This window comes from Euprymna scolopes, chromosome 46, assembly GCF_053919585.1.
Source record: "Euprymna scolopes isolate OS-2025 chromosome 46, ASM5391958v1, whole genome shotgun sequence".
NCBI classification, from domain to species: Eukaryota; Metazoa; Mollusca; class Cephalopoda; order Sepiida; family Sepiolidae; genus Euprymna; species Euprymna scolopes.
The window spans coordinates 144,110,761-144,125,049 of record NC_136527.1 but is presented as its reverse complement, the minus strand read 5'-3'; the positions used below and the strand labels follow the sequence as shown (position 1 = coordinate 144,125,049).

The 14,289-nt window shown below is 29.5% G+C and overlaps 1 long non-coding RNA gene across 1 annotated transcript; it reads right to left on the bottom strand.

The window, feature by feature from the left end:
* Positions 1 to 265: 265 nt before the first annotated feature.
* LOC145271255 (uncharacterized) lies at positions 266 to 13,948 on the bottom strand. The gene is made up of 3 exons (XR_013865780.1): positions 13,754 to 13,948; positions 11,630 to 11,827; positions 266 to 2,279 (listed from the first exon to the last, which is right to left on the bottom strand). It is a non-coding gene; the product is annotated as an uncharacterized LOC145271255 (long non-coding RNA).
* Between the last annotated feature and the right edge of the window lie 341 nt (positions 13,949 to 14,289).

Here is a 14,289-nt window from a genome sequence, read left to right as displayed (position 1 = left end):
TGTTAAACGATAAATGTTAGGCCAAAAACAAACAAATAATATGGGAGTTTGGGCTTACCAATTCTGGACTTTCACCTAACAATTTAGTAAACAAAAGATAACGTAAAAAATGCGACTAAAAACGAAGGAAGCAACCGGAAGTGAACTGGAAACACTAATCGTAAAGATAACCACAAATAAAAAACGAAAAACAATTTGTTAAAAAAATTACGGATTTTCAAAGACGAGAAACACATGAGCAAAAAAAAAAAACGAAAATAAAAAATTATTTTTTTTATTTTTTTATTTTTCAATAAAAAATTTTAAAAATTTCGATTCCAAATTTTCCATTTTTTTTAACGGAAACAAAAATGTTTTTTTCAAAAACAAAAATACAAGGAACATTTTTTTTTGTTTGTTCTGTAATACTAAACATTGAAGAAGAAACATTTTGTTTTTCTTTAAATTTAAAGAAAAATTCATTCGGAAAACAAAACATTTCATTTTCATCACAAAAAAACATTTTTCCAAATTCGTTGAAATGAAAATCGAAAAATTCTTTTTCTTTTTTCATCGAATTAATTTTTTTAAAATTTAAATCCAAACAAATTAATTCGGGATAATATAAATTTGAAAACCAAATTTTTTCATTAAAAAAATCAAAGCGAATACGGGATTCAAATGGATATCTTAAAGGTTCAAAAGTTCTAATTCGAAAAATGTTTAATTTTTCACATTTTTTTGAAAATGAATGAATGTTTAATTTTTCATCCAAAACAAAAATTTGTTCGTTTTTTTCAAACAAAGAAAGAAAATTTGTTTTTGTTTTAAAAAAATTTGTTTTTTTTTTAAACAAATTTGTTTTTGTTTCAAAAAAATTTTTTAATTCAAAAAACGGAAAATTTGTTTTTCTTTTTAAAAACAATAAATTTTCGTTCCCATGACAACCACAAACGACAAAAATATTTTCTTTTGAAAAAAAACAAATGTCGAGAGGTTGGAAGGATTTGTTGTCTGTGACAGAAAAAAAATGAAATTCAGTTCGAATTTCGCCATTTTTGTTAATTTCGATCAGTGATTGATTTTTTTCATCGCAAACAAAAATATGTTCATCTTTTTGGTTGACGAAAATCGAACTTATAATTCGATCATGTTTTGCTTCAGGCAAATCGAATTGATTTTCTTTGCAAATTTTTTGGATTTTTACAACTTTTTCAAACGTGACGATTGCGTCATTTTCGTTTTGCAACGAGTCGATATTTTTGCGCCAATAATCAGGAAATTCGACCAAAATTTCATATTTCATCTCCGTCGATGGCAAAACATGTCGCAAAAGTGGACATTGTTTTTCCAACATTTGCATTCCACGAAAAGTTTCGACATCTTGACGATGTTTCCTCATCAAATGATCAGAACTCAGCCACCATGTGGAAATTTCTTGCAGAATTTCATCATTTTGTTGTGTCATTTGATGACATTTGGCCAAAATTTCTTGCATTTTGTCATCGATTTGTTCAGTCAATCGCAAAGCGTCACGTTTCGCTTTTTCACAAATCGATTCGTATTCCGACCAGATTTGCACACGTTTTATCGCGCAGTCCGATTTGAATTCATTAACAAATCGTAAAAGATTTTCCGTTAATGTCTTCACTTCTTTTTCAAATGACGTCATTTTGTGCCCGAGGGTGGGGAATTGTCCCTTACGTTTCACAACTTCATCATGTACTCTTAACAGGGTCAAATTCGTGCATGGGGTCATTGGGTCATTTACGTGTGTAGCGTAACATTTGTCGCAGTAATAATTGCAGCATCCTTTACAATACATCTCCAACTCTTTCTTGTGAAGAGCACAATTGTTTGGCATCTTCATCACTAACGCAATTGCATCCAACCTTTGCATTGCATCCAAATCTTTGGAAATGTGGCTATTTAACAATCTGTTGTGGTATCGGATGCAATGGTTACATAAGAGCTTTTCACACTCTTCGCACCAAAATTTCGCCACAGATGAAATGCCATCCTTTGAACACAAATCGCATATGAACTCGGATGAAGATTTTAATTCTTGCAGCATCAATTCCTTTGCGATAATCGGGGAGACAACAAAGTCTTTCCAATCCACAAATTGTGCATGTCATTTAGGACATGTGCAGTTTGTGGTCGTTTCGTCCAAAGTTTTTCCGAAACATGACTGACATATACCATGCAAACATGGCAAGCATTTCGATAGTCGGTTTAGTTGTTGTTTGCAGGCGACACATTGGTAAAGTTGCTCGAATTTATTGGAAGCCATTGTCAAACTGAAATAAAACAAAATAGAAAATGCATTAGATTTCACAATTAAACATCGTTTTAGACATTATATAGTTACATACAAATATTATATACATTATATAGTTACACACAAATATTATATACATTATATAGTTATATTTATGTATATATATATATAGTATAGTTGCACACACACCCATATTATATACATTATATAGTTATATTTATATATATATATATAGTATAGTTACACACACACACAACCAAATATTACATATATTATATAGTTACACACACACACACAAACAAATATTATATACATTATATAGTTACACACACACAAATATTACACACATTATATTGTTACACAAACACACACAAATATTATATACATTATATAGTTACACACACACACACACAAATAAATATTATATACAATATATAGTTACACACACACACAAACAAATATTATATACATTATATAGTTACACACACACAAATATTTTATACATTATATAGTTACACACACACACAAATAAATATTATATACATTATATAGTTACACACACACACACAAAAAAACAAATATTATATACATTATATAGTTACACACAAACAAAAATTATATACATTATATAGTTACACACACACAAACAAATATTATATACATTATATAGTTACACACACACAAACAAATATTATATACATTATATTGTTACAAACACAACCAAATATTATATACATTATATAGTTACAAACACAAACAAATATAATATACACTATATTGTTACACACGCAAATAAATATTATATACATTATATTGTTACAAACACACAAACAAATATTATATACATTATATAGTTACACACACACAAACAAATATTATATACATTATATAGTTACACACAAATATTATATACATTATATAGTTACACACACACACAAATGTTATATACATTATATAGTTACACACACACACAAATATTATATACATTATATAGTTACACACAAACACACACAAATATTATGTACATTATATAGTTACACACACAAACAAATATTATATACATTATATAGTTACACACACACACACACAAATGTTATATACATTATATAGTTACACACACACACACACACAAATATTATGTACATTATATAGTTACACACACACACAAATATTATATACATTATATAGTTACACACACACACAAACAAATATTATATACATTATATAGTTACACACACACACAAATATTATATACATTATATAGTTACACACACTAATATTATATACATTATATAGTTACACACACACAAACATTATATACATTATATAGTTACACACACAAACAAAAATTATATACATTATATAGTTACACACACACACACAAACATTATATACATTATATAGTTACACACACACACACACACAAATATTATATACATTATATAGTTACACACACAAAAATTATATACATTATATAGTTACACACACACACACAAACATTATATACATTATATAGTTACACACACACACACACAAATATTATATACATTATATAGTTACACACACAAGAATTATATACATTATATAGTTACAGACACAAACAAATATTATATACATTATATAGTTACAAACACAAACAAAAATTATATACATTATATAGTTACACACACAAACAAATATTATATACATTATATAGTTACACACACACACACGCATAAACAAATATTATATACAATCTATAGTTACACACACACACACACAAATATTATATACATTATATAGTTACAGTTATTTGTGTGTGTGTGTGTAAACACACACACACACAAATATTATATACATTATATAGTTACACACACACACAAACAAATATTATATACATTATATAGTTACACACACACACAAATATTATATACATTATATAGTTACACACACACACACACAAATATTATATACATTATATAGTTACAAACACACACACAAATATTATATACATTATATAGTTACACACACAAATATTATATACATTATATTTACACACACACACAAATATTATATACATTATATAGTTACACACACAAATATTATATACATTATATTTACACACACACACAAATATTATATACATTATATAGTTACACACACAAATATTATATACATTATATAGTTGCACACACACACAAAAATTATATACATTATATAGTTACACACACAAACAAATATTATATACTTTATATAGTTACACACACAAACAAATATTATATACATTATATAGTTACACACACACACAAATATTATATACATTATATAGTTACACACACAAACAAATATTATATACGTTTTGTTGTTACACACACACACAAATATTATATGCATTAAACATAAATACACATATACCATACGTACATACCATATATATATATATATGTATACTATGTTCAGTAATTATAGCGTAAAGGAGATAACTCTGTCGAACTTAATTTATTTTTATTTTATTTTTTATTTATGTATTTATTTATTTATTCATTTATTTATTTCCTCTTTGGAAAGTTGCTATAAATGTTTTATTTTCCTGGCCTGCATATATTTTATATATATACATATATATATATATGTATATATATATATATATATATATATATATATATATATATATAGATATATATATATATATATATATATATATATATATATCCTTAGTGGTTACAGTATTATTTCCCAGTTTATATATGTGTATTTGCTTTATTTTTAATGTTTCTATTTTTCCCCCCTTATTATTTATTAATTCTATATACTTCAATTTATATATATGTATGTATTTTTTTTTTTTTCATATTTTTTTTTTTCAAATTTGTATATTGTCTTTGTTCTGGTTCGCTTGTAATAATGGGGTCAAAGGATAAAGGGAGAGCTCAGTTCTAGTCTGTTATTCAAGGAAGGTTTGTGTTTCGAGATAAGGAGTGCTTCGGCAATTCTACGGTTTCCAACGTTTCTGACTGAGGCAAGGATATGAACGCGAGATTTAAGATGTTCGTGGATTGTTTTTTAACAATTTTGTTGCAAAGTTCAGTTAATGGTGATCACAAAAAAAGGAAGGCGAGGCACGTGATAATTTGAAGCAATTTGATTTTCGTTTAATGTAGACAGAGAACTGAGGAGGAGAAAACAGAATAGACGAAGGGGGAGGTAGAAAGAAAAAGAGGGAGGGGAAGTGAGGCAAAGAAAAAGACGAAAGGGAGAGAAAGAAAGAGAAACAGGGAGAAAAAGGCAGAGAGAGAGAGAGGGGGTAAGGGGGTGAGATAGAATGAAAGTAAGGCAATATTTGCATAAACGAAAGCCAGACCAAAAGAGGTAGATGACTAGAGAGGGGGGATTAAGGTCACGTTGACATGGCTATTTCAACAGTGTGTGTATGTGTGTGTATATATATATATATATATATATATATATATATATATATATATATATATATATATATATATATATATGGGATTTTGTGTTTTTTGTTCTAAAAAGAAAAACAAATTTAAAAACTATTTAAAAAATGAATTATTTACAAATATTTTAACTATAAAAAGGCTTGGCTTCAGAAGGATGATACGTATTTGTACCCGTCTCTCACTTCCCCCTCCTCCTCCGACCTTAGCCCGCTGGACTAGTTCGTTTGGTTATACGTCGAGAACATCGCCAACATGACCTCTCACAACACCAAAGACAGCTTGGTCGCTGCCACCCGCCGAGTATTCACCAAGCTCCCGCAGGCACTTGTGGAAAAGGCATGCTCCCATCTCCAGACCCGTATCGAGACGGAGATTGAGGTTGAAGGCGGCTACATTGAATATATATCAACTCTACTACATAATCAAATCAGACGTTTTCAAATAAAGCTGTAGTGTCGTTTTTCACTTTTATTATTCCACCCTGTATATTTGAGCACAAGAATGAAAAGTCCTTAGAAATAACAAATTTTAGTAACTCACATTTAGTTTAAGTAGGTAAATGTGCATTTCAGGTGCGTAACTTTTTTTTGTAAAAAAATTTAACACGAAGTTTTTTTTAAATTTTGATAATTTAAAATGGGGAATCAATTTCGTATACAAAGTTAATGTAAAATGATCTCCTGTTTCCCGGCCGTTTCACAGTTTTTAACCAATTAGACAAATTATTCACTAACCCTAAGTCTGGGTGACAAGGTTGTAAAACAGCAATGCACAACATTAGTAAAATAGCAAAAAGAAAAACAAACTATTGGTTTAGAATTTAAAGTCGGGGATAAGTATATCATTTTTACTGACTTAAAATGACAATGGCCCGAAAATCGGTGATCATTTTACATTTAATTTATAGATTAAAAAATTATTCTTCTGCTTTAAATTAAGTTTGTTTTTCTTCTCGTCTTTTAGGACTTTGACACGTAACCGTCTAAAAAATGTAGAATCTTAATTTGATCAGAAGGTTTTAGGCGCTGTTTTACACAAATTAACAAAAAAAAATGTTATGGTAAGATTTTTTTTTTTTTTTTTTTTTTTTGCCAAAATAAAGGAAAATGCAACGATAGTTGAAAGAGAATTTAACAAACTCTTTAATAAAACAAGGATGAAACTGTTTTTTAAAGCTGTGGCGACTTTTTTTTTTTTTTTTACTGTAACAAATCTTATAATATTAATAACACCAACGTTTAGTTTTTAACATTACAAAAAAATGAAATTTAAAAAAGTAATACCCCCCCCCAAAAAAAAAATCTTAGTCGTAAAAATTCCATTTCTTTTTTAATGTTTTCATTCTTTGGGGTTTAAGTTTAAAGACTATTTTTTTTTATAGAACCTCACAATAATATTTACGTTTTAATAAAAATGTAGTTGAAAAAAAAGAAAAGAAAAAAAGTTGCCGCAACTTTCTTTTTCAAATGTTTTCATCTGATGAAAATATCGTTGGTTTTAGCGTCGTAAATTGTGATATGAAAACAGAAACGATTCTCTAAATAGTCGCATGAAGACTACGATTTTTAATTATTAAGGTTATCAACTTTGTTAGATCAAACAAAACAACGTCGCAGTTTTTTTTTTTTGTTTTTGTTTTTTTATGTGTTGGCTTAATAAAAAAATATCGGGTAATCGTGAAGAAAGAGAGAGCCTGTTTCCTCCGTTTGAATATAGGTGGCGTTACACTCTGTCCAGCCAGTTACGGAAGCACAGAATGTTTATAATGGCACACGTGATTAAAAATAAATGTTTTTGTTATATTTTAATTTTAAACATGTTTTTATTTTGTTTTTGCAAACATATTTAAGTTTTATTTTTCCAAACATTTACGTTATGTTGCTTTTTTATTTTCAAACATTTACGTTGTTTTTTTTTTGTTTTTTTTTGTTTTGCAAGCATAAACTAAATATTTTTGAAATATTTTTCTTTTTGAAAAGTTTGCTTATGCACTTATTGTACCGCGCTATTTTTTTATAGTAGTTTCAAGTAAGATTCAGGTTTTACAATATCCTTTTTCAAATATATATATATATATATATATATATATATATATATATATATATATATATATATATATATATATATATATATATATATATATATATACTCGCGGAAAAGGTCAAATAAGTGCAGAAAAATTAAGAAAAAAAGGGGGGGTCCATAATAAAAAAGATAAAAGAAAAAACGTTGATTTTTTTTTATTATTATAAGAGCGTAAAAAATACTCGCGGAAAAACGGTTGTACCCATAAATATGTTTAAAAGAAAAATATAGCAAAAACATTTAGTTTATGCTTGCAAACAAAACAAAAAAAAACACCTAAAAACAAAAAGAAACTGTTTCTAAATTGTTGTAAATGTTTGAAAATAAACAAACAAAACGTAAATGTTTGGGAAAATAAAACTTAAATATGTTTGCAAAAACAAAAACAAAAAAAAAACGTAAATATGTTTGAAAAAAAAACATGTTTAAAATTAAAATATAACAAAAACATTTATTTTTATTTCAAGGGTGCCATTATATACATTTTGTGATTCCGTAACTGGGTGGACAGACAGTAAAACGCCACCTATAGTCAAACGGCTCTCTCTTTCTTCACGATAATCAAATATCGTTGGTTTTTTTTTTTTTCATCCTAAATTATGAGATGAAAAAATTATCGAAGCATTTTCGTTTTTTGTAATGTAGTCGAAAACAAAATGTGACATGAAAACAAAAAACGATTCTCTTAATAGTCGCATAAAAACTACATTTCGTTTTATTACTGTTATCAACTTTGTTAGATTAAAATAAACATTCGTCGCAGCTTTTTTTTTTTTGTTTCGATTTAATAAAAATATCGTTAATAACGTTAATTAGCGTCCTAAATTATGAGATGAAAAAATGAACGTATCTCTTAGTAAAATGGAGTTGTCTCCCTCAGCACAGTGATGTTCCTATTTACAATGCCTCCCCACGGGACAGAGTTAGACACCAGAGTCGTTTTTTAACGTGGAGAAAAGGAACAAAAATAAAAATTGTCTCAGTCGTGAAGGATTTCTCCTCCACTAACAGAGAACAAGAAATTGAAGTGAAGCATCTGCTCAGCACAGTGATGCTGTGTAAAACAGCGCCAGGCACAATTTTGATAATTTTCTTTTTAATTGTTCAGATTTTTATCGATTACAGCATTTGAAGATCATCAAATTTTTCGTTTATAAAAAACATTTTTATGTTCAAAATTATTTTTAACGTAAACAAAAGCTGATTGTTTAGAAATCGTGTTTTTAAATGTGTTTTTTCGGGACAAGATCAAAGTGTAGTATCTGTTCTTCAGATGATTGCTGCACTTCAATTTCTTGTTCTCTGTCAGTGGAGGAGAAATCCTTCACGACTGAGACAATTTTTATTTTTGTTCCTTTTCTCCACGTTAAAAAACGACCCTGGTGTCTAACTCTGTCCCGTGGGGAGACATTGTAAATAGGAACAATGATTACATAATTGTCATGTCGAAAATAGTAATATATCCTAAAATTACGAAAATTCAGTACAGTAGAGCAACCGCTATTGTGTTTTTAGAAAATAAAATATATATTGCTATCGGCTAATATAAAACGCCAGCCATTACAGTATCGGAAAGGGAGATAAGTGCGTTCACTGTATTCGCAATGCAGAAGGTGTTCACATCTGGGGAAAATGCTATATCACTCAATATTTTGCAAAAATTATGGTCAATGTCATGATTCTTTCTAACTCCAAAAAAAACTTTACAGATTTTCAGGGATGCTAAAAACGAATATAACAGTTAAAAATGTCGCAGAGAAATAGCTTTCATGATATGAAAGAATTACGTTTGCAAAAAGTGAGGATCAGGATCACTTTTTTATATAAATCCCCCCCCCCCAAAAAAGCTTACAGGCAACCCCCCCCCCCCCCCACCAAAAAAAAAATCACTAGGTGGCCATAAAGTGGGTGTTCATTTTATGTTTAATTTTGTAACGTGAATATTTTACAGTCGTCTTTCATATTAAATGTCAAAATTATTAAGTTATATAGAAAGTGATCCCCACTTTTGAAAAAAAAAAATTTTTTTCATATAAAAACTATTTCTCAGCGCTATTTTTTAAATGTTGTATTCGTTTTTAGCAATCCCGAAAACTTAGTCTTCATTGTATTTTTTTTTTTTTTTTTTTTTTTTTGAGCTAGAAAGAATTTTAACATTGACTAAATTTACTTTGGTGAATGTTTACTACAGAACACCGACCAATAAAATTTGGTTTTTTATACGTTTTCGGTGTTGCTGACAACGAATCAGATATTCAAACCCGTCGCAAATTTACCGTTTGCATGGTATTAACCCCTGAACCCTCGCACTATTTTGTGCCAACTCACCGCAATCGTTTAAGCTATTCTTACATGATGCGTTCGCGCATGGACGCGCGTAGTAAGGTGACTTGTCACATCGCGGAAGAATTTTTAAGCAGACATTTAAAATAACAAGTTTTCAAAAACAAGAAAATGTGGTTCATTTTTCTGTGTTACGTAGTTTTTGATGCTTTTTTAATTGATCTAAAAAAAATTAGTTTTCACGAGCGGTTTACAAAAGCATTTTTATTTTTCGTTTTTTATTTTATTTATTTATTTATTTATTTGAGGGGGTTATTCAATTATAGAACTTGTACCAGATTTAAGAAGTACTTCTACAGTTTAATTTACCGTTTTTTCCGCCTCCCCCCCCACCGTTTAACCGTAAGTAACGCGCCGACACACCGAGCAGAAGAAAAACTGTTTAATTTTTCACAAAAATTCTGTTTACATTGGGGGGGGGGCGGTAGAGGGGCATCGGCAGGGGGGACGGGTGGTGTCAAAAAATATAATTAAAAAAAACAAGCAATGCATGTGTGCCACCCCCTCTGATGTTGCATGTGAGATGACGCGACAAAAAATAGTGAAGAAATGTTGAATGTGAGAAGTGTGAAGGGCCAACGTTGCCTTCACATTTTCGCCAAGTTTCAGAAAAATCTAATGGATGTGGCAAAAGTTATGAGGTAAAAAGTATCATTTTTTTGTAATTTAGGGCATTTGTGACCGCTTTTGAGTTCCTGGGAACACCGATTCCTCGTGAAAATGGACAAACGGTGCGGTTTCATGCCTTAAGATATGTATATTTGAATTCAGCACCATGGAAAACCACTATATAGACATACATATCAAGTTTTTGAGTAATATGAAAAAAGAGCTCCAAAAAGGCATGTTTTTTTTAACCCTAAAAGTCCCAGAGGGATGCGAACCAGAATTTTGCCAGGGTTCTCCATATTGAATTTATATTAAAAACAATGGCCTCTACATTTTGGCCAAGTTTCAGGAATGGATCAAATGCTTTGGGGCGAAAAGTGTCACTTTTTGCCATTTTGGGGCATTTCTGACCTCTTTTAAGCCTGTGATCAAATCCCAGTGTCAATGGATAACAATGCAGTTTCAGGCCTTAATACATGTATATTTGAGTTGACCACCGTGTAAAACCACTATATAGTCAGACATATCAAGTTTTTATTGTGAAAAATGAAAAATTAAGAGCCACAAAGAGGGGCGTTTTCTAGCACTGAAAGTTCTTGGGGACGCGAATCCATACTGGATTTATATTAAGAACAATCGGCTCCACATTTTGGCCGAGTTTCAGAAAAAATCTAATGGATGGATCCAAATTTATGAGGCAAAACGTGTCATTTTTGGCCATTTTGGGGCATTTTTTAAAATCTCTTTTGAGAAAGAATATTATACTCACATTTAAAAAAAACTGAAAATTGAACAATTCGATTACAAAAAAGTATAATTAGCTAAAAATATATGGTGCTTAAATGACAATCATTAAAAATGAATATATAATATTTTGAAAGAATGTTATACTCACATTTTTCATAAAGCAGGTTACGATTTTCATTGATGTGAAATTTCAAGCAGGAAACTATGAAACTTTCTTGTTAATATCGATTAACGAAGAATGTGAGACGAGCCTGGACTTTTCTTGTTTTATGGGAATAAAACATGTGACGTCAGAATATGATAACGATTTGATTGGATGAATAAACCAGGATGTTCTGTTCAATTTCTGAGAAAAAAAAAGCCGGTAAACATGTTTTTCATGGAACTCTAACACCCACTTACATTAGAAAAAAAAAAGAGAAAAGGTGAGGGAGAGAGAAAGAAGACAGAGTCGTTTAATACAGAAATATTCATTGAATTTGTTGAGTCATACATTATGAAACGAGAACAAATAATCTGAAGATACGTCAATTTAACAAATATTCTAAAGATACGTCCATTTTGTCTGCGTGTTTATAAATGAAAATTTCATTTTATATGTTTTACCTGACGATTCCCTACAGGCATTAAACGCATAGATTACGTATAGCTTAATTGTCATAATCGTAGGTAAAATATATATTTTACCTACGATATTTTTTGGTTTATTTTACTTCAGTCGAAGTTCTCAGAAATCAAGTTGCCCACAACCTGGAGCTTACACTTGAACCTTATATGAGATACATAGATATTCGAATGTTCCATTGAAGTTCTTTATTTCTCAAACAAAGTTAGTACAGAAGCTGAGAACATAATTTTCGTCTCCCCAATTAATCATTTTCATACATTGTAGTATACCTTTCATTTTGGTCCCTTGGTCTTACTTGATTCTATGGCAAGAATTTATCTAGTCTGGTGGAGTATCCGTCTTCGTGCTATTACTTGAGGTAATATCACTCGGAAAAGGTGCACCATTCCTTCGTAAAAGCTAATGTGGATTAGCCATAGTGAGGAGATCTTATTTGGGCAGCGAATACAAAATGCGATTTTGCATATTTGGTCAGGGTTTACTTCTATGGAAAAAAGTATCCTCATGCCAGGTTGTTCTGACAAACCCCATGTACAGAGAGACCTTAGACACTCAATAGTATTTAGTAGGTATTCAAGTTCTCTTCAGTAGGCATTCAAGTTCTCTATATATGCGTGTATGTGTGTGTATTTGTAATTTCAACCGCTCTCTCTCTTCCTCTGCATCTCGCTATTTTTATTTTTTTTACATTTTTTGTCATGCTTGTGTGTTCCCTATAGAAAGCAATGTTAGACTATCTGAATGAAATTTAAAATTTGATTCGCATTTAAAATTTACTGTGTAAGACAATCAAAGTATTCCTGAATCTCAAAGTTAATCTTAAGGGGGCTATGAGGTCAGGTCAAAATGTAGCTTTTCAATGATGGAAGAGGTTTTAGATTTTGTTCAGATCTGAATCAGATATCTACTTAAGAATGTGCAAAAAGTGATGAGAAAGTAGACGTAAGAAAACCATGTTAGTTGCTGGTGGCCTGGAGGAAAGATGCTAGCCTGCAAAGGTCACCTTGTTGACTGGCTTTGAATATGTTATATATCTATATATGTATATATATATATATATATATATATATATATATATATATATATATATATATATATATATATATGACAGCCCCTTTAAGAAACTCGTTTCTCATCGTTGAGCACTTTCAGTTGAAAATTGTTGTTAAAGTAAGCATTTACCAAAGTAATTTTGGCCTGTCAATTTAGCTCTTATGCATAGATCATCGTATAACGATTAGATCACTGTCTGACTGACGTAAAGAACATTTAAAAGTTAAAATGTTTAAATTCAACGTTATTTCATGCGATTAATGCTTGCCGAATAGATAGGGTCTGTGCTAATTGAGCCAGAAATGGTTTGTGTTGCAGAGTTCGAATCTCTAGACTGGTGTTAATCGTGACACCCTGCACTGAAGATTCCTGAAAGGATGAAACACTAGTGGCTGTAGGTATTTAATTATTATGGTAAAAAAATAATTATATATATATATATATATATATGTATATATATGTATATATATGTATATATATGCATATATATATATATATATATATATATATATATATATATATATATATATATATATATATAAAATAAAATAAAATAAAATTTTTGGATTATACCGTCATTGGATACTTTACCTTTCACCAGACTGTCCATTCGCGTGAAATCACCTTTTTCTTCACCCTATTCCCTCTGCTTAACTTTTTGTTATCAAGTAAGATCTTTGACTTACTTGCAGCTTCATCAAATATTTTTGCATGCAAAATTCGATCCTGCTGATGAGAAGGAAAGTATTTCTTCAAAACTCCGCGGATTAAAACTCTGATGATTAAGGACTATCCACTTATTTAGTGTTTCCTTTTCAAATTAAATGTTTAACTCTTTTTCAAAATGTTTTTAACATGTTTTTTTTTTAACTATTTTCCTTTAAATATATATATATATATATATATATATATATATATATATATATATATATATATATTGCGGTATGTATATCTATTTTAAAAATACACATGTTCCGATAAGCATCATAACTCAGTTATGTATGTATGTATGTATGTATGTTTGTATGTATGTATGTATGTATGTATGTATACGGCATAAGCATGTTGACACACCAGTTCTCGTCAGATCACCAAAGTTAAGCAACATAAAGCTTGGCTAATACCAG